This window comes from Eretmochelys imbricata, chromosome 5, assembly GCF_965152235.1.
Source record: "Eretmochelys imbricata isolate rEreImb1 chromosome 5, rEreImb1.hap1, whole genome shotgun sequence".
Lineage (NCBI taxonomy): Eukaryota > Metazoa > Chordata > Testudines > Cheloniidae > Eretmochelys > Eretmochelys imbricata.
In genome coordinates, this window is record NC_135576.1 from 13,408,192 (window position 1) to 13,435,726 (window position 27,535).

Below are 27,535 nucleotides of genomic sequence, written 5' to 3' on the forward strand. Positions count from 1 at the left end.
ACTAAACCACTTAAGAAAGGGAACTCTCTTCATGTTGTCTCAGGTATGGCTTTGTCAGCAAAGGAGCTTGAATGATCCAGCAAAGAGAGAAGTCAAGATGTACCAGCTATCACTTCTGGTATTTAAGTGCAAGCGTCAGCCAACTGAGAGCCCTTTCAGACTTAATGAGTGCTTTAAAAAAATATGAAGCTGGCAAGGACCTATCGACCTCTGCTAGAATGAGGGAAGATGATAAAAGTGAAAACTAAGAGGAATCACTAATGTCATTTTGTACAGAGATTCTGCCCTTTCCCCCTACCTTCTTCTTCATCTATGCTTTACATTAGCTGCTTTGTAAAAGTTCACTAAAGCAGAACTTTAATATCAATAATATACAGAGGGTTTTTTTTTTGTTGAATGGCTGGAGTTTTTTTAACTAGGGGAAATTCAGGCTTTTAATGTCACTACAGAGAGGCAAAAGGATTCTATCAAAATAAAAATCAAAGATTTGTTTGAAAAATCCTTACCTATACAGCTAAGAACATCTAGATTTTTAAAATGGAGAGAGCTGTAAGAAGCTATTTTGCTATTCAGCCTGTATGCTCTTGCACATTTCCCTCCGTCTGGGCACTGAACTATCATTTCTACTTTAGGATGTAGGCAGTTTCGCTTCCCATTTCTACTGTTGCAGCACAGTGGTTCACCCATGGTTCTGTCATTTTGTGGACCACATAGGAAAAGACCATCTCCTAGGCTCACTACCCGTTCCCAAGCACCTCCTACTTGGGCAGCAAAACAAAGATGGATTTTCAGAAAAGCGCTCCACATTGGCTTAACTTTGTTCCCACTGGAGTCAATGGGTAGTGTACTACTGATTCCAATCAGAGCAAAGTTAGGTGAGTGCTGAAGACCTTAGAAAATCTCACCCAGCACCTTTGGAGAAATAACAGTTATGGACAACTCAGAATCCAAGAACTCCACTTGTGATACAATGCTGTTCTGTCTGGTTCCACACACCAGCCAGGTAGGGTGCTGCTTATGTTTAAAAAGTGTTTTCATTGACATTAAAAAATGCATGAAAACCATTATTTCTATTGAGCCAGCTTCATCACTGGCATAACACAGCTATAAACCAGTGGAGCTACACTAGAAATGAACTGGGACCATTAGGTTTTCTTTAAAAATAAATAAATAAATAAATAAATAAATATTTGAAGAACTACAGTTTGGGTTTAAAATCATGTGATAGCATCTGTATAAGACTCTGATTTTGTCAATCTTATGCCAAGTGTGTTTAAAGCAGCAATAACAGCGCTTCATCCAAGAATCTCACATGTAATTTACAAATCTTTTAGGAATCTATAGAGCTCCAGTCACAGTGTCTAGGTACATTCATGAATTAAGCTGCACAACATTCCTGTGAGATCAGTTTTATTATCCTCATTTTATAGATGGAGAAAATCCACGCCACTGTGATGTTCCCCTGGTGTTATCTGGACCGGTGATCTGCTAGGTCATTCCAATCCTTGGCTCTGGGAGCCAGTCTTACCCTGCTCTACCGTGAGAACCCCACTACCAGGTTGTTCCCACACAGCCTCAGGCAAAGCTGCTCCAAGCTACATGACTGAGCTCTTTTGGCCAGCCACTGCTTGGATTGTGCAACCGAATGACACTAGCCAATATCTCCAGTCCCAGACTCAACTCCAGGAACCTCCATCTTGCAGTGTCCAGTTATGCCCGCTGGACGCTGCAAGCTTATATGAGTTCGTCAATTTAACAAAGAAATTTATATGTACCAGGCTTGTTATCCCATGGGGAGTCTCTGACATGCTTCAAACCAAATGCACTGCTTCAGGTAGAATAAACAAACAAATTTATTAACTACAAAAATAGATTTTAAGTGATTATAAGTCAAAGCACAACAAGTCAGATTTGGTCAAATGAAATAAAAGCAAAACGCATTCTAAGCTGATCTTAACACTTTCAGTGCCCTTACAAACTTAGATGCTTCTCACCACAGGCTGGCTGGCTGCACTTCAGCCCAGCTGTATCCTTTGATCAGCTCTTCAGTCGTTTGGTGGTGGTGTCTGTAGATGGAGGTGGAAGAGAGAGAGCATGGCAAACGTCTCTCCCTTTTATCATGTTCTTTCTTCCCTCTTGGCTTTGCCCCCACTTCAGAGTCAGGTGAGCATTACCTCATCCGAGACCCAAACTGAACAAGGGTGGGGGGTGACTCCCTCAAGAGTCCAATAGATCCTTTGTTGCTGCCTAGGCCAGTGTCCTTTGTTCCTGTGAGGCTGGGCTGGGTTTGTCCCATATATGCCCTGATGAGGTGTGAACTGCCTTCTGCTCCTGGAGAGTTTTGCCTGGGCTTGTTTTAAGCCATGAGAACACATTTGCAGCGTCATAACTATATACATGGAATTACAAACTATAACATTACTATAACTTTGATTATGCTATTGGATTGCTCCTGCTTTGAGCAGGGGGTTGGACTAGATGACCTCCTGAGGTTCCTTCCAACCCTGATATTCTATGATTCTATGATAACAACAATGCTCAGTGCATCATGAGCCTTCCAAAGACACCCGATATGACAAACTTTTTATTGGACACCACACAATCATATTATAAAGATGAATATGGGGGTGCAGGGTGTTCTCCCAAGGTACAGAGCATCACAACAGGGTTGGGGTTAAAGTTTCTTCAAGAGATTTCTTCATTTAAGACACTGAGGAGAAAGATCTATGCCTCTGTGAAGTTTAGTATTTGCTACCAGAGCTATGCATGTTACGTGCTATTTAGTTATCGCTGTTTCTATAGAAAAGTTTCTAAAATTTGCACAGAGGATGATATTACAATATACCTTATCTTTGTTAGTGGTACGGGAGAGGAGATTGTTATTTGCTTCTGCAGCTAGCATGGGAGGACCTACTTCTGATTTGCAAGAAATATTCAGTGGCAAAAACTACATTTATGCAGAGTTACGGTTGCTTGGTGGCATGTCTTCCACTTGCAGAACTTTGGAAAACACAAACTTCTGAAAACTAGGAAATGCACAGTGAAGGTTGCTCATGCAACCTTAACTCTGCCCTCTTTCAGCAGGCCCCAGTACGCCTCATGAACACATATACCTTTACTCTGCCAACTCCACAGTTACTGAAATGTACAAGCTCTTTTATAACCCATTCACTCTCATCTCCAGGACTCCATCTAACACTATTAAAGGACAAAAATGGGGAAGGAAAAAAAAAGGACTGTGCTCTTTTCTGTTTTCTCCTGGAGCAGGAGAAATTGGCAATTATCTGCATACACTCTAGAAGCAGGAAGTATGATATGTTATCACCTGCATTAAGTGGAGGAGGCAGTAGTGGATCCTGCTTAGTAAAGGTGCATTTGTGATCTGAGGACACGTGGGTTACTTGGAGGTGTGTGACAGAACCGTGATTACAATATAAGGAGATGTGTGTTTTGCACCTTCCAATGTGTGTAAGCAAGGGAAGAGCTGCAGGTGTACCATCAGGATCCAGTATGCATCATTTCAGGGCAGAATTGCGTATGTCATATAAGTAGCAGGGCACAGGTGTTTTATTACAAAGAGTATTGTCAATAGTGAGCTGGGATATGAAAGCAGTCTAAGCATTTATTATCTGAATGCACACCAGGTAAAGCGAGTGTGGTCGGTGTCAGGTATAGCTGTACTGATGGTAGAGGCAGTAGTTAGCTCTGCTTGGCAGAGGTGCATTTGTGAGATCTGTGAATTTCTTTGAAGTGTGTGATCAAGCTGTTATTGTGATATGAGAAGATCTATGTTTTCCACCCTCTAGTATGCGAGAGCAAAGGGAAGAGGTGCGTGTGTACCTTCAGGATGCAGTATCCATCATTTCTATGAAAAATTATGTAGGTTGTCAGTAGCAGGGGACAAGGCTTTTATTACAAAGAATATTGTCAGCAGTGAGGTGGAATATGAGAGGATTCCAATTCTTTAATGATGGTTAAGTGAAGTGTAGATTAAGATGGTATCCTGTGAGTATGTGTAAGGGAGTTGTAAAAGGCTGAGAAGTGGTTTTTAAGTTTACATGTGTGGTATTCTATCTGGGGAGTTGACTAAGTGTGTGAGTGTACGCCAGGATCTGGAACCTCCTGAATCTTATAGTGCCAAGATCAGTGCTTAATTTTTGCAGGGGGTTGCCAGGACTGAGTCCTGGCACCTCTTGGCTTGGCAATTAATAGCCCCAGCACCTCTCGGCTTCCACATCAGTTATGAAACTAAAATAATTGTTTGAGCCCCTGCGCCTACTTGCTTGAGCCCTGACATCTCTTTCATTCCTCCACCCCCAACACCTCTCCCTTCCCAGGAAGCATTCACAGGTCTAATTTTTCCCAAAGAAAGACTTTTATTACATTCCCCAGAAAATAAATTTGTCACCCGCGACTTACAGATTGTAGCAACCTCCAGTCATAGTCCAAACCCCCTTTGTGATTAACTTAGCCTTGTTATGTCAACTGAAGGATGAGTTTACAGCTATCAGTCTCAACAAGGTCTCTGAGCCATCCAGTCACTAGTACCTCTCAGTTTAACAGTACAAGGCAGGAGAAAAAACTTGCTTTGGAGGGATGGGGAATGAACCTCTAACCCCTCGGTTAAATGACCCCAAATTTTGATCAATAATGCTACCCCAAGCCCCCATGAGGCACAAATTTCAAAGCAATCCAAATTAACAGATCAGATTTTAGAGCACTTTAAAGGGTTGCGCTTTAAAGCATATAAAATAGTGGGAGCGGAAACCTCAAGCAGCTGTACTAGTGATAGCGTACTACTAGTGTACTACTAAAAGTACTAGTGGCACCTTAGAGACTAACCAGTTTATTTGAGCATGAGCTTTCATGAGCTACAGCTCACTTCATCGGATTGAGCTCATGCTCAAATAAACTGGTTAGTCACTAAGGTGCCACAAGTCCTCCTTTTCTTTTTGCGAATTCAGACTAACACAGCTGCTACTCTGAAACCTGTCATTTTCTTAAATACCACTCTCAATTTGGGTCCCCTGTAGATTTAGTGGATGCCACGCACTACCTTCAGTAAAACTCGACAGATTGAGATCATTTTGGCCTGCATCACATCAATAATTTGACCTCTATCTCTGAACAAAAAAACCCACCTAGAAATATTTTGAAAAATGGCTACTATTTTCTGGGTTTATATCTCTGCAACCCCTCATTCAAATGACCCAAAATTTGGCTTATTAACCCTACCTTGCACCCTCCTGCAGCACACCAAATTTCAACGGAATCTGACTAAGCATGTTGATTACAGAGGTCTTAGAAATTTGCCCTTGAAACAGAAGATGTGACATAAGCTTAACTACCGTGGAGCTGCTGTACCATTAAAATCAAAGAAATATTTTGAAGAGGTGTTATTGCTCCTTCAAAAAAAGACAACTATTCCAGAGACACTTTACCATAATGGGCTCTCATTTTAGAAAAGAGACAACTAAGTGGGGACATGATAGACATCTATAAAATCATGAACAGTGTGGAAAATGTGAACAGGGAAGTGTTATTTACCCCTTCACAATAATCAGGGGTCACCCAATGAAATTAGTAGGCAGCAGGCTTAAAATAAATGTAAGGAAGTACTTCTTCACACAAAGCACAGTCAACCTGTGGAACTGGTTGCCAGGGGATGTTGTGAAGGCCAAAATTATAACTGGGTTCAAAAAAGAATTAGATAAGTTCATGGAGGATAGGTCCATCAATGGCTATTAGCCAAGATGGTTAGGGATTCAATCCCATGCTCTGGGTGTCCCTAAACCTCTGACTGCCAGAAGCTGGGACTGGACGACTGGACAACTGGACGTTATTGATCATATAATAATTGCCTTCTTCTGTTCATTCCCTCTGAAGTATCTGGCACTGGCGACTGTTGGAAGAAAGGATACTGGGCCAGACAGACCATTGGCCTAACCCAGTATGGCCATTCTTATGTTCTTTATGTTCTTATTTTATGCTCAACAACTGCCAGGAAATATTACTATAGGGCAGGATGATTAACGCTGTCAACGCTATTCGGGAGGCACAGTTTAGAGCTCACTGGTCTGCAGCACACTATAGGACTGTGTTCAGTTTGTCCCTAGAAGGTGCCGCTGAAGGACGCAATGTTTTATAAAAATCAGATCCCAATCATTTTACCTCTACTGTACAATATGCATGATTATAAATACAGAGACATATTGTATGTACACCTTTGTGCTTTCATTATGCATATTTAAAGGCTTAAGTACTTAACTGACCACAGACAATTCCCCCAAGTTTCAAAAGTGCTGAGCACTCTGCAGCTTCCCAAAATTAAAGGCCACTTTTGAAAATGTGGACCTCTGCCCTTATAGTACAACAGAAGCTGTACATTTCTATAGCACAGCCAATGTCTGGTAGAACAGTGCTTGCAGCCCTGGACATTAACCTTTAAATACTTACCCTAATTAATAAATAAAGCAAGGAGATGCCTATTTTTAGGCAGTGCACTGGTGGTGACCTGACAGCCAATTAAGGTTCACAATAACAAGCCTTGTCCACAAAGGAAAACCTGACCCTGAACCTTTCTGATTTTTCTTTATTAAAATGTAAAAAGAAACTAGTCAGGATTCACTTCTGCTGGCAGAGGGAGGTGCAAATTACACCTTCCCATGCCAGCCAGGTCAGTGCCATATGCAGGGGAATTCACCCTTGGGGAATGCAGGCAGCATTTTTAACACTACCCTCCCCTAGAATTTCAACCATGCTGGGCAGCTTGGGGTTCTGCAGAGGTCTCCATAAGTCTCCTGCCACCAGAGACTACTGAGTTCATGTGTCAAATCAGCACATCTTCAAGGGCGCTGGAACAATGTTTACAGTGTGGGTGCTGAAAGCCATCGCACAAAACTGTAAACCCTGTATATGATTAAGCCATGCATTTGGTTGCTATTACTACTTCAAGTCCAGGGGTACAGACAGCACTTCTGCTCTTGGCGACTGAGATGTGGGTGGTCACAGCTAGTGGTTGGAGCATGCCTAGTGGTTAGAGCAGGCATCGGTAGCCAGGAATTGGCACCCAGGGTCAGAGTCAGCAGTCAGATGCCACAGCCAAAGTCAGAGCTCAGGAATCAGCACCGAGGGTCAGAACCCGGTTACCTGGAGCAAGGCAAGGCATGGGCCAAGGCTGAGAACAATCAGGTACAGGCGCTGTCACAGCCATGGGAAAATGCTTTGAGCAGCTGCTAAACTGCAACTGCTGCTGGGCTTAAGAGCCAATCTGCTGAGCCGTCCACTCAGGTGGCATAGCCAATTAGACAGCCTACTACAGGCCAGCTGTGTGCATTAGGTAGCCCGGAGACTGGCTCTGCTGTAGGTCCTAATTCCTGACACCTGAATGTCTTTACTATGCATTTTCCCAATATTTGCACCTGCACAGGTTGCCTCAATACCCGTCCTGGCAGCCTTTCTATTGCAGACAGACCCAGCGTGAATCTGCCCTACTATATGTCAATGTTAATATTGCTGGAAAAATAAGATGTGACAAACCCAGGAAAGGTAAAGTTAAACTGACTTTTTTCCCTTTACTCTCTTCCCTGTGAATAAAAAACAAGGCAAAATGCTGTGAGTCACAGCTGGCGCCTGACCTTTAACACAGATGTTATTCAAGCACTAACAGCAGCATCAAAATAAATTGCAGTTGTGCCATGTTCAATAGCAATCTCATCAGACTTTCCAAGCTAAGCAGGGCTGGGGTGGGTGCATATGTGGGAACATCTGACTCAGTATATAAACACGAGAGACCTCCAAGGAACAGCGAGGCACTGCAGAAAGTGGTGTTAGTGATTCAATCGGTGGCACTAAATAAGCAGGTTGATTTTCAGAGGTGTTATGCCTATACAACTCCCCTTGATTTACCGGAGTCCCATGAGAAAAGGAAGATGCAGGGGCTCAACACCTCAGAAAGTCTGGCATTTATTTAAGTGCCTAACCTTAGGCATTCAAGTTTCATGACTTTGGCCTAAGTGACTTGCCCAAGATCATACAGGAATCTGTGGCAGAGCCGATAATAGAACGCTCATTCATTTTCTGAGACCAGGTGGGTGAGGTAATACATTGTATTGGACCAACTTCTTTTGGTGAGAGAGAGAAGCTTTCAAGCTTACACAGAGCTCTCAAAACCTGAAAAAAGAGCTCAAGCTTTCAAAAAGCTCAAACGCTTGTCTCCCTCACCAACAGAAGTTGGTCCAATAAAAGATATTACCTCATCAGCTTTGTCTCTCTAATATCCTGTGACCAACATGGCTACAACTACACTGCATACATTCATTTTCTTAACGATTGTGTCACTTGCTGCCAGTGGTGGTTATGAGTTTGTACAGATCACCCTGGAGATTGTTATAGTCACTATGCCTGGACATTGGGAGTGTGTGTGCAAATCAAACAGAAATCTCTATGAAGTTTATAGTGCAGTTTTAACAAACAAAACCACATTAGGGAAGAGAATACTGAATTTAGGCCTTAATTGTGTCACTCAGTTGTGAAGTTGTGAGCCACTCTCTACACATATGGTCTCATTATATTGTCCCACTGTGATGCACTGGCTGCATGTGTGTATATATATATATATATAAGTATGTAGACATTGTTCTCTAGTGGCTGACCCACAAAAAGGATAAGGGAGCTGCTACTTGTGGAAGCTCAGGAGTTCGCTCTTAAACTACAGGGTACCACTGCTTGGCTTCTGAGCCGACAGACCAGGTTTATAGTCCCAGCTGCCAATTTGTTCGTGTGTATGATTTATATGCAGTAGTTGTTCCTGTTGTCTGCAGATCATGAATTTATTTTACCACAAAACTAGGCAAGTATCACAAAATTATGTCCTGAAAAGTCAAGGCTCAATAGGGCAGAAATGTGGTTTAAACTTAAAGGACACCATCTACATACTCACTTATTCTTAAGGTTTGTCATTTACACTGTGCTGCTCTCTTACAAGCTTGAGAATAGAGTTCATTCCTTACCAGTTCTGCCTGTTTCCAACCAGTAATTATTGCTTACCTCTTCTGCCTCCTGCCCATCCCCTAGTTTATGTAGAGCACAAGCCAACCTGGCTTTGTATTATTTATTATTGTTGTCATTTTTTCCCAGTTAGTAAATCTCCTACTGCTGTTGTGTGTTTTTAAAAAGAAACACACTGATGGGATCCTGAAGCCAATATTTTCAGTTGGGAACAACATTTATGCTATTTAAGTCCCTTTGTTTTGGCGCACAGATTCTACAGCAACCCAGATGGATACTCACAGCCCAGGAATATCACTGTGTCAGTTCACAACAAGAAAAACATGCATGAACTGGGAGGTTTTCCTGCCTCCTATTCACAGTCTGGAATTAAATAATAGTGGAGTGACCTATGCTTAGATTCCCAGATACAAGCGTGATACTAAAGAAGGCAAGAAAAATTCATGAGGAGTATACATTTCCTATATATAAGCTGACACTGCACAGAGCAATAGATTTCAGTCCAATGTGAAAGGGAACTGCATTATCTGTCTTTATATTTCACGTTACAACATGTATAGTTAGATATAGATAACGGGTAGTATGTTAATAAAAGGAATGTATCCCCACCTGCTACGTGCTTGCATGAAACACCACCACCAAGAAACTGAACATAGCACATTGGGGTGTACACGGGGCTGGCAGCTTGCAGAAAGTGCAGCACTGTGCTTACCTGTGTGGTCAGGTTTTCCATCCACAACAGCGAGTCTGCCTTTGCCAGTGGGCATAAAGCTGCGGCTGAGCTGGCAGTCAGTGTGATACAATGATAGCCATTGTGGACCTAGGAAGTGCCAAGTCTTCTCACGGCTTGGATTAGTCACAGTTATCTCCTCTACATACCAGGCTTGCTGCTTCTCTAGACCATCATGCTTAAACAGAAACATGCAAAGCCTTAAAAAGTGAGATTACAGGGATGTGAGGTCTAGTGAAACTTCAACACACACACACACACACACACACACTGCATGTGTTACATGTATGCATACATCTACGTGCCATAACGTCCATATACTACCCATGCATAGCCAGACACACACAAATCTTAACACCTATGGGACATGCCACAAGACTTTTCATTTAGATATTTTCCTAACAGACTGGTGGTGACCTGCAAGGGCTTGAAATTTGGCACAAGGTTGGCCTAGAGTCAGGAATGTATCTTTTGCCATTGTTGTGAAAAACATCCAAATTTGTCCAAGTCGTAAGCTCCTAAAAGTCGCAATTCACATATGAATTTTGTTAAAGGCTGGCAGCACAGGGTATCCTCCATCCTCAAAGAGCTCCTATGGGTTGACCAGACTTCACATGCGCCATCCCCACACATTGAAAGATCATACTCCAACTCAGAGCTGCAGGAGCGGAGCAAGACTTTTCCTGAAATTGCTCCTCTCAGCTTCTTCTTCTTCTCCTCATGACCTTGTCACAAACTAGAGGCTTTTCCAGAACTGTGCACAAGTGATGGCTCTTTCCATTGCTGCAGCGGGATCCTCCTTTATACAGGTTTCCTCAAAGAGTCAGGAAACGAGCAGATGCTCCATGGTCAGCACCTCAGCCCACTCACATATACGTGTGTCATTAGAATAGCCCCATTTGATCATATTAGTTTTTGATCTGCCAGTTTGCCTGTGCAGGCGGTTCAGGCATTGCCACATTGACCAGTCTGTGTCAGCATCTCTGGGGTTTCTGATCTATTTCAGTGCATCTGACTGCATGTAGTCTTTCATTCCATAACCTCAGTCATGCCTTGCCTGGGGACCATAGCAGAAGCGTTTACATCGCAGCCCCTGTCAGATTGTTATGAATCTGCAAATTCTGTCCCTAACAACTTCAAGCAAATATCATGCTCTTCCGAGCTGTTAAAGGCAGCCGTGGCACATTCTCTTTGCTCTCAAGTCTGGTCTTTCCTGTGCTCTCAATGACCCTCCTCCTCTGCATGCTGATGTCTCCTTACCATGGAAGACAAGGAGGAAGTTGAGTGACTTGCTCAAAAGCAGAGTAGTGAGAAGAGAAGAAAGGAGGACAGGGACAGACAAGAACAAAGGCAGGCATGATGGTGGATAGGAGCAGAGGTGGGGTCAAGTACAAGGGAGGAGTTGAGGGACAGGAGCAGGAGGAAGGCAAGGACAGCTAGGAGGACAGGCGCAATAGGGTGTATAGCAGGGGTAGGCAACCTATGCCACGCGTGCCAAAGGCGGCATACGAGCTGATTTTCAATAGCACTCACACTGGGGCAGTGAGGGGTGTAGAGAGGGGCAAGAGGGGGCACAGCTCAGCACCCCCACCTTAAAAATTGTTCCAGTACCACTGTACTGGGATATTTTTAAGTCCTGATTTGCAGCTTACATCACTATCATGCCACGTGGAACAGCGCACTGCATTTGAAGTTGAGATTAGAATGTACATGCAAGAACCGGAATCAGAATTTTCTGACAGATTTCAAGATTTCCAGCGATTTGGCCCAATGCTTTCTATTCTAATTAAACCTGGAAAGTTCAACAAAAGCAACTTGGATTTGACTGTATTTCAGTGGATGAGTGTAGAAGATTTTGAAATGCAGCTCATTTAGTTAAAAAGCTCAGAATTGTGGGCATCAAAGTTTGGAGATCTGTGGAGTGCACTTGAAGCTACTGAAAGAGATCATGGGGCCTCTATTCTGACCTGCTGGACGTCCCTGCCAGTGAAATTTAACTGTTTGAAGAAAATTGGGTTTGCAATGCTTTCAGCATTTGGATCCACATGAAATCTGTCCTCTGTCCCTCTCAGAGCCAGTTAACAACTGATCACTCAGAAGCCTGTGTGCAGCTTAAAGTATCCAAATACGTGCCAGATATTGGAAAACTCAGCAAGGAAAAGCAATGGCAAGGATCACACTAAACTGATAAGATCTGCATTTTAATTTAATTTTAAATGAAGCTTCTTAAACTTTTTAAAAACCTTATTTACTTTACATACAACAATAGTTTAGTTATATATTATAGAGAGAGACCTTCTAAAATCGTTAAAATGTATTACTGGCATGCGAAACCTTAAATTAGAGTGAATAAATGAAGACTCGGCACACCACTTCTGAAAGGTTGCCGACCCCTAGTCTATAGCCACTAAAACTCACCTGTAATTAAATTAAATTAAATCCAGGATTAGTGATTCTCTACATTCCTTCCTTGTCTAGCAAATACTCGTGAATACTTACAAAAGTGTGTTTCTTCCCCATCTAGTTGCTGGTCCACACAGAATATAACAACCTTCTACTGCTACTAGTAACTCCATTAGCTCAAGTGACAGTGGTTTGTGCTATGGATATAAAAGATCTAAACCCTGTTACGGACCCATGTGGATGTCAATATGATTTCACATGATGAAATCTCTTTTTGCCGTTTACTTTTTTTAAAGGCCTAGGAATATTTTTTTTTTAATTACTGTTATGCTGGATGTTGTTAATGGCTGCCATCAAGCAGAACTTTGATCTACAGACTATCAAAGACCTCATTAAAGCTGATGGGTGTGCTACCTACCCTTCTTTTAGGTTAAATGGAAGCCGTGAGACAGCCTGAGACAACAGAAACTACCAGGCAAAGCAATCGGTCACGTGGTAAAGACTGAGCAGAGTGAAGCCATGTGGTCTGAGGGGTTTCCCTGAGATGGTTGAAAATGCAGGGGCAAGGGGTCTGACTGGTGCAGCTGTGAGTAGGTCTGTTTGAGTGAGAGGCAGAGAAGCCAGCAGACAGACCGTAACATTCTTTAAAGAATTTGTTATGTAATAAAAGCAACACAGCATAGAACTCTTATTACTATATGTATTACCCAGTTTCACTGTGGTTCCAACAGAGAGAAAGCCATATAACAAAGAGCAACAAAATCAACTTCTTAAATTTTAAAAAGAAAAAATGGGTCTGGTCATTTGTAGGAGTAAGAATCTACAGCAACATAAGCTATACAAAAAGTCAACGGTCAGCAATCTTCATGTACCAGGAAGAAAGCTTCACTCTATCATGATATTAGCTCCAAGATGTTTGAGAGGGATATTTATTGGTATTTATCAGAGATAGGATTCCGGACTCTGGGACATTGGAGCTACTCTGTGATGAGAATTTTTATGTTCCTTTCTTTTCCTTTCTTAGTATTCTCCCTGTCAACCCCTTCTCCAGCCTCAACCCCTTCTCCAGCCTCAACCCCATGTCGCCAATTCAAACTGTCAAAGAAAAAATAATAATTGTTGAATTATTTCTAGGCCTTAATCCAAAACACAACACCAGATTTGAATACCTCAAAAGGTTGGGGTTGGGGGTGTAGATCTGAATTCAATTCTCAATGTCCTAACTAGCTCCTATTGGTTGACCCAAAGTTTTTTGGTTTTGTTTTCCTTCTCTTGGTGGAGGGGAAGAACTTCTTAAAATTGAGATGTGGGTCAGAATTTTGCAACTTGTCTCTATCACAAGGTTTCTCTCACTGCTATACCTCGTCTCCTAACTGGGAAGATTGATTTGCTGTTCCCATGCATGACTTCTTCTTAAATCTATAACCTCAAAAGTTAATATTATTGCACGCTCAGACAGCTTTTATTATCTTTATCATGCTTTTGCATAGCATGGGTAGAAGCTTGGAGTCACAACTTATTTTTCCTTCAACTCACCTCTGGTCTATCAAGCTGTGATTGCGTTTCCCTTTTCAGTTAATTATGTAAGCCTCAATTTAAAATATTGTAAACAAGTGACCCATTCAGATCTATACAATTATATATATTTCCCCCTCTAAGCAAATTATTCTAACTTCAAGTCACAAAAAATGGTTACCTCCAGGGTGATGTTTTGGATTTCTCCAATTTCTGGACCATGAATTTTAAAGGTATTAATTGACCCTTTGGAGAATTTAAACACAGCTGCTTGTTGAGACACATTAGATCCAGTTTTCTTATATAAACGTGTCTTGCTGAGTTTTCCTTTAGAGCCCTTCATCTTAAGAAATACCTAAGAAATATATAATAAATATCCCTGTATTAATAACTCAGCTACATTAAAAACATTTAAGATTTCATTGTCTAGGAAGATATGGTAAGCAGGTAAATGATTCACTTTTGTAAGACCCTGATTTGGATCTCACTTATACTGGTTTCACAGCAGTGTAACTATAGATTTGATTGGGGTTATTATGGATTTATGTTAGTGTATGTGAGACTAGAATCTGGCCCTAAGTCTCTCAAATAAATGCATTCTAACACCAGGTCTGGAGTCAATAACAGTTTAGCCACTGACTTCAAACAGAACAAAATATAAACAGTTTGTACATATTATAAAGGGAATTAAGTCAGAACATTTAAACTTGTATCATGAAATTACCCACTTCCCCACAACACAAGTCTGGCCTATTTGGATCAGTCAGTCCGTTTGTGTTTACTTTTATTCTTACCCTACATGTTAACTAGATCTTATTTCTGTAGCTATGAAAATAGGCAACCATTGTCCAGGCTTCTGGGCATATCAGAATATATATTTTTAATTGATTCATTTAAGAACATGTTGCTGAACTTTCAAAAGAAAAAAAACTGTATTTGATCCAAGGCCAAGCATGGAAAATTCCAGCCTAGAATGAATTTGTTTGAGAAAGTTATGAATAACTGATAAGCAGGTGAAAGGGAAGGGGAAGAATGGAAACTTCACACCATAAATAGCCACAGCTGCTCCTACTATAAAACCACCAAAAGGGATTGGTACCCATATCCTAGCAAGAACATTGCCATTATAAACTTCATTCCAGTATGTTAAATATTGTCAAGTAAACAGTTAGTTTAAAATTGTTTCCTACATTCTAATTAACTGAAAGCTAAAATTGTGGGTAAAATATTGCTATTAAATCTAATTCTAAAGGTAGCTTTTTAATAAATAATAATAATAGTACAATTTAAAGCAGGAAACTTAGGGTAGGTCTACACTTAAAACTCTGCAGCAGCATGCACCTATGCCAATATAGCACTTCAGTGAAGACACTACCTACACCAGTGGTTCTCAAAGCCGGTCCGCCACTTGTTCAGGGAAACCCCCTGGCGGGCCAGACCAATTTGTTTACCTCCCACCTCCACAGGTTCAGCCAATCGTGGCTCCCACTGGCCGGGGCTCGCCACTCCAGGCCAATGGGGGCTGCGGGAAGGACGGCCAGCACGTCCCTTGGCCTATGCCGCTTCCCACAGCCCCCATTAGCCTGGAGTGGCAAACCGCAACCAGTGGGAGCCGCGATCGGCTGAACCTGCAGACACGGCATGTAAACAAACCGGTCCAGCCCGCCAGGGGCTTTCCCTGAACAAGCAGCGGACCGGCTTTGAGAACCACTGACCTACACCAACAGGAGGGCTTTTCCTATCGGTGTAGATACTCCATCTTCCCGAGAGACAGTAGCTATGTTGACAGGAAAATTCTCCTGTCAACATAGCGCAGTCTACAACAGGGGTTAGGTCCGTTTAACTGCATCTCTCAGGGTGGTGATTTTTCACTTCCCTGAGCAACATAGTCATACCAACCTAATTTTCTAGTGTAGACCTGGCCTAAGTCACAACTCAACGCTACTTCCCAGTCTGCCACTGACTTATTGACTGACCTTGGACAAGTCCCTGCACATCTATTTCTCAGTTTACCCATGTGTAAAACTGAGACAATAATACATCCCTCACTCACAGGGTTTTGTGGCTTAATTAGTTTAGGTCTTTAAAGCTCTTTGAAATGCTCAAGTGGAAGGTGTTATGTAACTTCAAAGCACTAGGAATTTTTTATTTTTTTGTGTAATCATTTTATCTTTTTAAAAAACTGTTAAAATCAGCCATTGCCTCTTAATCTCCAAATCAACCGTTATTCAGCTAGACAACAAGAGACATTCTACTAAGGTCCTGATCGTGTAAACAGCAGTAGCAGTGTATCCACTTAACTCTGGTAACAGAAGTAGTGAGAGCACAGCCAGTGCGAATCCTCACGTGACCAGAGTTAAACCAGTGGTTAAGTGTTTGCAGATTATAACCTAAGATTAAACTAATTTCTGCTTTCAGTCCTCACACACGTGTCTTTTTCTGCTTCATGAAAAAATATTTCAGAAACTGTATTGCCTATGTTACCCTTGTGTAATCAAAATCATCCAGTCAATTATATAATTTAAATGCATAAGAGTGCCAAGAATATCAAAGACTTCTGTTCCAAACTCTAAAAATATCATTCTGAGGCAGGGAGAGAGGAAAAATAACAGGAAAGATAGTAGTGAGAAAAATGTTAAAGATCCCTTTGACACATTCATTAAGATTAAAGGAGTTAAGAGTTAAATATACACTAATTTATTAGTAAAAACATATCATGAGCAGTGATACGTGTGCAACAGATTAAAGACCTGGCTTTCAAAAATGTGCACACACAATCACACATTAAAAATGTGTGCTTAATTTGCAGATGTAATTACTACCACCATGCATGCAAATCGACTAGTCGGGCAAAATTTTCAGAAGAGCCCAGGTCCCATTCATTTTTAATAGGACTTAGGGTACTAAGGGCTTGTCTACATTTGAAACTGTAACAGCTGTGCCACTGTAGCACTTCATAATAGACACTACCTAAGCTGACAGAAGAACCCCTCCTGCCGGCATAGGTTATCTACCTCCCTGAGAGGCAGTAGCTAGGTTGATGAAAGAAGGTCTACACTTCCATTGACATAGCACTGTTTACACAGGGACTTAAGTTGACTTAACTACATGGCTCAGGAATATGGATTTTTCACACCCTTGAGTGATGTAGCTATGCTGACCTAAATTTCTAGTGTAGACCAAGCCTAAGTACCCACATCTCTTTTGGAAGTCAGATTTGGGCACTTTGGGGAATTTTACTAGCCACTGAGATCCAATTTGATATTGCAAGTGCAAAAACGTATGTGCAACTTACACATGCTTCCATATGCATTTTTTCATGCTCAATATACAAGTAATATGCTCATGTACTTTTCAAAATTAGACCCTTGATTTAATTTGTAATCTTTTAAGACTATAGCAGGGATCTCAGGTGGGGTCAGTGAGAAGCGGACACATTCTTCTAGCCAAGGAATGCTGGTATGAGCTCAACTCATGCCTGTGTGATCCAGAGGGGGAACACAAGACACTCTTTTACTCTCGTCCCATCAAAGGAGTTTAAATTTTATGTAATTTTCCACAGTAAACAAAACATAGCCTAATAAATCCCACTCTTAAGATTATTGCTGGAGGAGAGGAGAGGCAGTTTTCTCTTTAAGACACAGGCCCAAGATCTAGTCACGATCCATCGAAGACTTCCTGTGTGACCCCAGGGAAATCTCTAAGCTCTAATTCTCAATTTTTAAAAATCTTGGTCTAAAAGTTAGGCTCCCAAATCAATATTTAGACACCTAAATAAGTGGCCTGATTTTCATAAGGGATAGGGACTGATCAACTCCCAATGATCTTTAGTGGATTTGTGGGTACTCAGTGCCTCTGGGGAAAAAAAAAATCAAGACCTTAAACCTCTCTCTGCCCCCAGCCATCCCTTCTACCCCCTACCCCCCCGCAAAAAAAGTATAAACTGGATATATTAATAACTAAGGCGAAGATTTTGTCATGGATATTTTTAATAAAAGTCATGGACAGGTCACGGGAAATAAAGAAAAATTCATGGAAGCCGTGACCCGTCCATGACTTTTACTAAAAATATCTGTGACAAAATGGGGATCTGCAGGTCCCCACACCGCCTGCAATGGGGCAGCTTCACCATGGCTAGGAGCTCCGGGGGCCCCCACCGCGGGTTGGGTGTTGGAGTTGCAAGGTCCCGCAGCACCCATGGCTGGGAGCTGCAAGGGTTTGTGCGCTGCTGCAGGCCGAAGTCATGGAGGTTGCCAGAAGTCACAGATTCTGTGACTTTTGTAGAAAGAACAGGAGTACTTGTGGCACCTTAGAGACTAACAAATTTATTAGAGCATACGCTTTTGTGGGCTACAGCCCACTTCATCGGATGCATAGAATGGAACACATAGTAAGAAGATATTTATATATACATACAGAGAAGGTAGAAGTTGCCATACAAACTGTAAGAGGCTAATTAATTAAGATGAGCTATTAGCAGCAGGAGAAAAAAACTTTTGTAGTGATAATCAAGATGGCCCATTTAGACAGTTGACAAGAAGGTGTGAGGATACTTAACATAGGGAAATAGATTCAATATGTGTAATGACCCAGCCACCCCCAGTCTCTCTTCAAACCCAAGTTAATGGTATCTAGTTTGCATATTAATTCAAGCTCAGCAGTTTCTTGTTGGAGTCTGTTTTTGAAGCTTTTCTGTTGCAAAATTGCCACCCTTAAATCTTTTACTGAGTGGCCAGAGAGGTTGAAGTGTTCTCCTACCGGTTTTCGAATGTTATGATTCCTGACATCAGATTTGTGTCCATTTATTCTTTTGCATAGAGACTGTCCGGTTTGGCCAATTTTGCAACAGAAAAGCTTCAAAAACCAAACTCCAATGAGAAACTGCTGAGCTTGAATTAATATGCAAACTAGATACCATTAACTTGGGTTTGAATAGAGACTGGGAGTGGCTGGGTCATTACACATAGTGAATCTATTTCCCTATGTTAAGTATCCTCACACCTTCTTGTCAACTGTCTAAATGGGCCATCTTGATTATCACTATAAAAGTTTTTTTCTCCTGCTGATAATAGCTCATCTTAACTAATTAGCCTCTCACAGTTTGTATGGCAACTTCCACCTTCTTTGTATGAATATATATATCTTCTCACTATATGTTCCTTTCTATGCATCCGATGAAGTGGGCTGCAGCCCACGAAAGCTTATGCTCTAATAAATTTGTTAGTCTCTAAGGTGCCATAAGTCCTCCTGTTCTTTTTGCGGATACAGACTAACACGGCTGCTACTCTGAAACCTGTGACTTTTGTGACCTCTGTGACTAAATCGTAGCCTTATTAATAACTACCTCACAGGTGTGTTGTAAGGCTAAGTTCATTAATGTTGTAAAGCTGTTTGAGATCACTGACAGAAAGGCAACATAGACGTGCTAGACTACTCAATTAACAGGGCTCATTTACGGTTTGGTAGCTCTCTGCACTGCCAATGAGCAAGCCATTAAGCTCAGCATGAAGGTAAGTCATCTGTCAATTAGCAGAGAGCTTGTTAGCTGATCAAAGCTAATGAATTGATGAGTTCTGAGGGGAATCTTGTTCAGTCTTCTTATGCAGAGTTTACGCCTGGTATACTGAGCTTAAAAAGAGGTAATAAGGAATCTTTAGGAACCCAACTGACTCAGGCTTATTTTATATAAATTACAGATAGATCCTTTCATCAAATATCTAGTCTCCTTCACAGCAAACAGAACCTGTAATCCTCTTGCCTTCATACTGTGATTATGGTTATTTAAGAAATCATACAGTTAAAAATGATAAACACTGATTAATGGGTCCCCCAGCCAGATTGGCAGAACTAATATTGGTTCAGATTAGCGGGTATCAGTAACCCTGATTTTAATGGCTTCTGAAAGACCCACTTTAGAAACACATATGACTTACTACCACATTAGTAGTAAAGAGCACATACAGAAAATGACAATTCGTATTTTGAAACCCACCAGTAATTGATTTTTACATGGCTGAAGTTTTATAGCAGATGTAAATCAAATTTATTTTTGAGGATTATTTTTCCAGTATTGCTAAATATAAAGAGAAAAGATCCTATCAGTTTTGGAGGCTTTGACATTTAAAATGTTCTTACCCTGGCATCAGTTCCCGAACCTCTCTTATCTCCAGTCTTCACAGTGACTTTGTATAGCACTTTTCTGTGCATTGCAGAACTGGATCTGATACCAGCATGCTCGTTCCTGTATTGGGGTGCACTTTGGTGGTGTCTCTTCATGTGATCAGACTTAAGAAATTTAATAACCGAGAAGAAAAATTATTGCTGAGAAACCTTATAGGTTTTTTAGTATAGAGGTTTGGTTTTTTTGTTTTAGTTTTGTTGTTGTTGTTGTTTTGGTTGCAGGGGAGAGGGGAGTTTGTTTTGTGTATAGAAGTAAAGCAAGTGGGGTTTGCGCTGTTTTTTTAAACATTTGGAATCCTTGGCATAAATATAATTCCTACTCTCTCTCTCAATTGTCTAATAAATAATGTGATACACTACTTTGAAAGTACAAATTCTAATGTTAAATAGGATGACAAAGCCCTATTATCATTATTTTACAAAATCAGCTGACAGAGAATGGTACTGAAGTCCAAATGGGACGTATGACATACTGACTACTTGTGACTATTAAAGATTTCACAGCACATTTTTGCAACAGCGTGTTATTCTGTGTCTTGATCAAATTCCAGTTTGCTTAAAGTCCTCCTAAAGCTTGGACACTGCATTATTTTACTATGTATCTTCCAGAGTTGTGCAATGTTATTGCCTGCATTAAACATTTCACCTCAGAAGTGGCTGCATTTCAGCAACGTATGAAGTTAATGTTAAATTTGTATATATTATCTACATGCATGGCTGTTAAGAGCTTTGGAATTCTTCAGGATGAAGGGTTAGATAAATACATAATATTATTCCTACTAATGTGGAATAGACAAATAAACTGAAATAAAACAGTACGTACAACTGGAAGACACCTGGTAGTCACTCGCAGTCCAAACTTCCTGGCATAGTAGTCAAACAAGTGGGGATCATTCATTGAACTATATTGTGGCAACACATCAACACAACCATTTCTATACCTATGACCACTCAAGCCAGCACTTAAGGTTCGAGCTACAAAAACAGAATAAATAAAGGCATTTATAGCAAGTATATAAGACCATGTCTTCATGTTATTATATAGGTTACAAGTTTAGGATAATATAGCAGCATCTTTACATTTGATGACATTTTTGTATCTGGATTACATAAAGACAGTAAAAGGGATTTTTGTAAAGGATTACAGAGAACAAATCCCACACGGTTGAATCTCTCTTCTGCTATTTTTTTCATCTGTTGGTATTATTAATGCATCTAGAAAATGGCTAGGTAATGGAAATTAACAAATATTGAAGAGTAATTGTAGTGATAAGGAATTCACACACCCTATTTTGTCTTTCTAGCGATAATATCCTCTTTCTTGTAGAAGAAATTGGATTCTGTAGGCACAGTGTTTGATGACAACAGAAACAAGTTAAAAAGGTCTAAAAAGGTAAAAAAAAAGTCTTCCAGAGACAATGTGAGTGAAGTAATATCTTTTACTAGACCAACTTCTGTTGGTGAGACAAGCTTTCCAGCCACACACAGCTCTTCCTCAGCTGAAGAAGGACTCCATGTGGCTTGAAAGCTTGTCTCTCTTACCAACAGAAGTTTGTCCAGTGAAAGATATTACCTCACCCACCGTGTCTCTCCAATATCTTGGGACTGACATGGCTACAACAACACTACATACAAAAATTCTTCCAGACATTTAAAGTGAGAATGAGTATGTTCACTTTTCCTCAGAAATTAATTCTTCTTCTCATGATAAAAATTAAGCTTCTTATTCATAGAACTAATTAATTTCGGAAGCCAAAGCTCAATAGCAATCTCAATGAAAATTTGCACTACCCATGATCAAAATAGCATATAATTGCACATGATGAAACATATACGAGCTGCAAAGGAGCTGGTTCCCCAGTGGAAACTGAGTGTATTTAGCACTTCTCAGGACTGAGCCCTAACCATATAAATAATAAAGATTTTGATAAATATTTTAAAAAACAAAAAGCAAAAATCATAGAAATCAAAAGTAATAGCAAAGTCAGTGGAGTATATATGTACATGTCTACGTCAGCCTGCTTTTTGCAACAACAGCTCAGAACTAGCTAACAACATGTTTGAGAATCCATTGCTAAAGGAATTTCTAAATAATGCAAAAGGATTAACCAGTAAACTGGCTTTACAGTCGGAGGTGAATAGTAGTTTTTGATCTACTTCAGAAGTTCTCAGCTTCTAGGCAGGGATCCACCTTCCTACCGCTACTCACAGTGGGCCACAAGCATTTGCATAAGGCTTCTATGGTATTAAAGTGATAGGCACAGTACAAAAACCTGGGTAGAATAAAATAAGTGCAGCTCATGAACCACCTCCTGTTGCAAGTCTCCAGTCTTCTAAGGACTTACTCCATCATCATTGCACCATTTTCCATAGCAACTCCACTAAAATGCCATGAAAAATGACACACAGGATTCTGGGGCACGCTGAAAGTGAAGCAATTGCAACTGACTGGAAGTGTGCATAGTATTAAAATGTCTGAGAACCCATGACCTACTGTACTGCTTCCAAATATGGCCATTTGGTACAAAGTCTTCTGAAATCCTTCTGTACACATTTCTCTGAGTCAGGTACATGTCACAGACAGTGATGTCAGCAGGACTTATTATATTTAATAACAGGCACATTCAAACCCACAGTCAAAATCTGCTCCTCTTACAAAGATTTTCAGTAGATTTAATTCTTAACACCTCATTCAAACTATCCCAGCCAGGGAATCACCAGATCATTACTTGTTCTTACTGTGTCAACTGACAGAAATATTTACTTACCTGCAAAAGGTGCTTTTCTGCTCAGCACAGATTCAACAGGCCTGTGATTCAAGGTTACTCTATATTTCCGGAGGGACTTAGTCCAAGGTTCTGATTTGTTGCGTGGGTCATTCCAAATAGGTTTGTCCCGCAGAGGTGAAACATCTCGGAACTGGAATCCTAATCAGAATCAAATAGTCACCAGTAATGTTGTGTCACAACTTCTAAAAGTGACAGATGACATTCCCCACCTCAAAAACAACGAGGAACCTTAAAACAGATTTATTTGGGTATAAGCTTTCATGGGTAAAACCCCCCATTTCTTCAGATGTATCTGATGCATGCATCAGACGTTGGGGGAGTGTGGGGGATTTACACATGAAAGCTTATGCCCAAATAAATCTGTTAGTCTTTAAGGTGCCACCGGACTCCTCATTGTTTTTGTGGATACAAACTAACACAGCTACCCCTCTGATACTTATTCCCCACCTCAGAGAGTTTATAATCTAAAAAACATTGTGGGCTTTGTGAAAGAGGTGAGTCCTTCAGAGAGACGTGTATGCAGAGAGGGTATGCCTTGGTGAGCTAGGACTGGAGGGTATCGTGTGTGTATAATGCACACGTCAGTGTCGGTTACATGTCCCCTTCTGTGCCCAATCCACATAAGAAGGGAGTCTGATAGAGACCCCAGCTACAGAGCCCAGCTCTTCAGCAAAAGCTGTCAAGACTCACAAATTAAGCTCTGAGAGTTTCCCAGTTCAGTCCCTGATATACTGGCTGCAATCTTGGCCAACGCAAATTGGGCCGTGTGTAACCCAGCCTTATGCAGCGTGGCTCTCTCTTCCCCTGTAGTGACTGGTGCATAAGAACGGCCATACTGGGTCAGACCAAAGGTCCATCCAGCCCAGTATCCTGTCTACCGACAGTGGCCAATGCCAGGTGCCCCAGAAGGAGTGAACCTAACAGGTAATGATCTAGTGATCTCTCTCCTGCCATCCATCTCCAGCCTCTGACAAACAGAGGCTAGGGACACCATTCCTTACTTATCCCGGCTAATAGCCATTAATGGACTTAACCTCCATGAATTTATCCAGTTCTCTTTTAAACCCTGTTATAGTCCTAGCCTTCACAACCTCCTCAGGCAAGGAGTTCCACAGGTTGACTGTGCACTGAATGAAGAAGAACTTCCTTTTATTTGTTTTAAACCTGCTACCCATTAATTTCAGTTGGTGGCCCCTAGTTCTTAAATTATGGGAACAAGTAATTAACTTTTCCTTATTCACCTTCTCCACACCACTCATGATTTTATATCCCTCTATCATATCCCCCCCTTAATCTCCTCTTTTCCAAGCTGAAAAGTCCTAGCCTAGCATGTCAGCTTTTATGCTAACAGACCTAGGCTTTTTAGAGCAGGCAGTAGAAGCTCAGGTTTTTAGATTCAGAGGTCCCAGGTGTTGTTAAATGTTGAAGGTTGGAAAGTCATTGCCTTGGTAATACTGTTCAGGCTGCTCCGTGCTTCTGTCATTGGACAAGCAGATAATGCGAATTCAGCAGACCTCAATGTTACTCCTAAAGAACAATCACAGTCGCAGTTCAGTGACAAAGGCACTCGGCCCAGTTTACTGCCCTCAAGGCACAGTCCTAGCATCCTGGCTCCGTGGTTACAGGTACAACTAACACATGAGTGCCCAGTGGCAAGGAGTATCTCAGTCAGCAGCAGGAGTCTCTGCTAGGCTACACAAAGGATTGAGGCAAGGTACCCTGACATTTGTAGTCTGAGACAAACGGGGATACACAACTTATATACCGCCTTACGTGTTTCAAGACCTCTGTTTGCTACCTCCCTTGTTCCTGATATCTTGGACAAAACATCCCTATTCGTTGTTCTGTCAAACCACCTTATCTTGTACTAGATTGGGGTGTACCTGTACTAGCCTTCTGAAATATACTTAACTACCCTTAGAGTTATGTAAGCACAGTCTGAATGAGCTCTCCCCCGACATCTAGTGGTGAGCTGTGGAAAAGGACTTCAGGAGCAGATCTCGTTTGCATAGGCACACCCACCCTGCCTAGCTGCTCAGCATGATGGGATTGCTTGCCCAAATTATCACTTGTGGCTGGTATGGGATCCCCAGTCTCCTTGTTATTAGTGCAAGAGTAATAAAGTGCTGTTATCCTTGTTGTGTGAATCAAGGGCAGCAGAACTGTACTTGGCATTTCCCGATTGAGGGAATCGCACTCAACTGAATGGCACTCGCTAGACAGGGGATATGGGTTCCAAAGTCCAGTGAGTTGAGAGAGGGCTGTGACAAGTACTTGTATCTGGTGTGGTGGGCTTTGCCTAAGGTCACAGATACCATTTGACCCTTCCGCTCTCCACTGTGTAATAACAGAGCTAATTTACATTCAATTGAGAGTCTTGTTACACGCTGCAGAGCTGAAATTACTTATACCTAGGTCTAAGTATTAGACCTGCTTTGGGACAGTGTGTCTGATGCAAGAAGTGAGGCTCCCCCACTAACAGCTGAAATCACTCAGAACTGAAATTACTGAGAGCTGGTAAGGGGGGGTCCTGAAGACCTCTTGGCACAGCCAGCAGGGTGGCGGGCAGAGATTGCCAGAGCAGAGCCCCGCAGAGAGGGGCAGTGAGTGAGTGCCCAAGCAGCAGAGGGAGTAAGGGGCCTCTTTACCTGCCCCCATCCACCTAGGGTAGGAGGTGAACTCTGCAGATGCACCTCCGAACTCTGGATCTGCACTGTCCAAGGACAGCAACTGTGAGTGGGGTGCAGAGAAGGGTCGGGCACATACAAGGGGAATTTTGCATTGCTGGACTTGAGACCCTGAGGGGAAAAGGCTGGACTTAAGACCCTGAAGGGAAAAGGACACTTCCCAACTTACTTGACAGTGGGTCTTTTGCTCATGGTTTATGTTTATAAACCCTGTTTGCGGTGTTTCCCCAAATTAATACCACATTATTTCCCTCCTTTAATTAAAGTTTTTTCTACACTCAGACTCTGTGCTTGCAAGAGAGGAAGTATCACCTCTTAGAGGTGCCCAGGGGGTTGGGTTTAATTGTCCCAGGTCACTGGGTGGGAGCTCAAGTGTTGTATTGTTGAAAAGGAACTTCTAGATACTGAACCCGGCCCTTGTTGCAGCCATCTCTGACAGGCAGAAGGGTTACAGTTAGAAAATGTTTCCTAATATCTAACAGAAATCTCTCTTGCTGCCAATTAAACTGGTTACTTCTTCTCCTACCTTCCGGGAAGAACAACTGATGATGGTCCTGTTTATAATAGCCCTTAACATATTTGAAGACTGTTATCAGGTCCCCCCTCAGTCTTCTTTTCTTAAGACTAAACATGCCCAGTTTTTTTAACCTTTCCTCATAGGTCTGGTTTCCTAAACCTTTTGTCACTCCTCATGAATAAGCACAATCACCCTTCCTCCACACGATGCCAGCAAGACAGACCTCCCAGTATCACTGCAGCACCTAGCCATGCTCACCACCAATTACTTCCTTGTGATACATTTCAACTTTAAAAACCTAGTAAACTTAATTATATTTTGGGTTTGACCCTACCCTTGGCGATGCAGGCAAGTATAAGTGCCTACTTAGTTCAAACTGCTGATTTTTTACTGTTAAATAGGCTTATAATTTTCATCCTTGACTACTTTAGGAAAAAGGTTTGAGCATCAAGGAAGGGGAAGGGGAGTCAGGACTTCTGGGCAACATTCCCTCTGAGTTTTCTTTGTAGTGAGAGGGCTACAAACTCCAATGGGCAATACATTTTTGTCCTCAGGCAAGCTTACAGGTTTGTTTTTTAAAGACTTCTTACACTGAGCTAACTCACCACTGTGGTGCTACAACTATGTATATGCACTGAGAAGGAAAGTATTTTTACGACAGCACACTAAAACTAAAGATGACCAAACTAAAATGAAATTTGTAATTTATCATCTTTCAGTTTAAAGGTCCCCTTGTTCTTGTATTATTGACAAGGATAAATCATAGAATATCAGGGTTGGAAGGGACCTCAGGAGGTCATCTAGTAATAGGAGCACCTTCTATATGGAAGTATACTCTTCATTATTTTGCATACCACTATTATGTCTCCCCTGACGCATCTCCTCTCTCATCTAAACAGACCCAATCTTTTCATGTCTCCTCATACAAAAGTCTCTCCACTCTTCCAGATATTTTCCATCACCTATTTCTAAACTCCTACTTCAGTTATAACTTTTTTGAGACAAAAAAAACAAAACAAAACAAGGAGGCCTTGTGGCACCTTAGAGACTAACAAATGTATTTGGGCGTAAGCTTTTGTGGGCTAGAACCCACTTCATCAGATTTATGAAGTAAAAGATACAGGAGCAGGTATAAATACATGAAAGGATGTGTTTTGATTTACCAAGTGTGAGGTCAGTCTAACGAGATAAATCAATTAACAGCAGGATACCAAGGGAGGAGAAATAACTTTTGAAGTGGTAAGAGAGTGGCCCATTACAAACAGTTGACAATAAGGTGTGAGTAACTGTAGGGAGAAATTAGTATTGGGGAAATTAAGTTTAGGTTTTGTAATGACCCAACCACTCCCAGTCTCTATTCAGGCCTAATCTGATGGTATCTAGTTTGCAAGTTAATTCCAGTTCTGCAGCTTCATGTTGGAGTCTGTTTTTGAAGGTTTTTTGTTGAAGTATTTCCACTTTGAGGTCTGTTATTGAGTGACCAGAGAGACTGAAGTGTTCTCCTACTGGTTTTTGAATGTTATGATTCCTGATGTCACATTTGTGTCCATTTATTCTTTTGCGTAGAGACTGTTCGGTTTTGCCAATGTACATGGCAGAGGGGCATTGCTGGTACATGATGGCATATATCACATTGGTAGATGTGCAATGAGCCCCGGATGATGTGGCTGATGTGGTTAGGTCCTATGATGGTGTCCCTTGAATA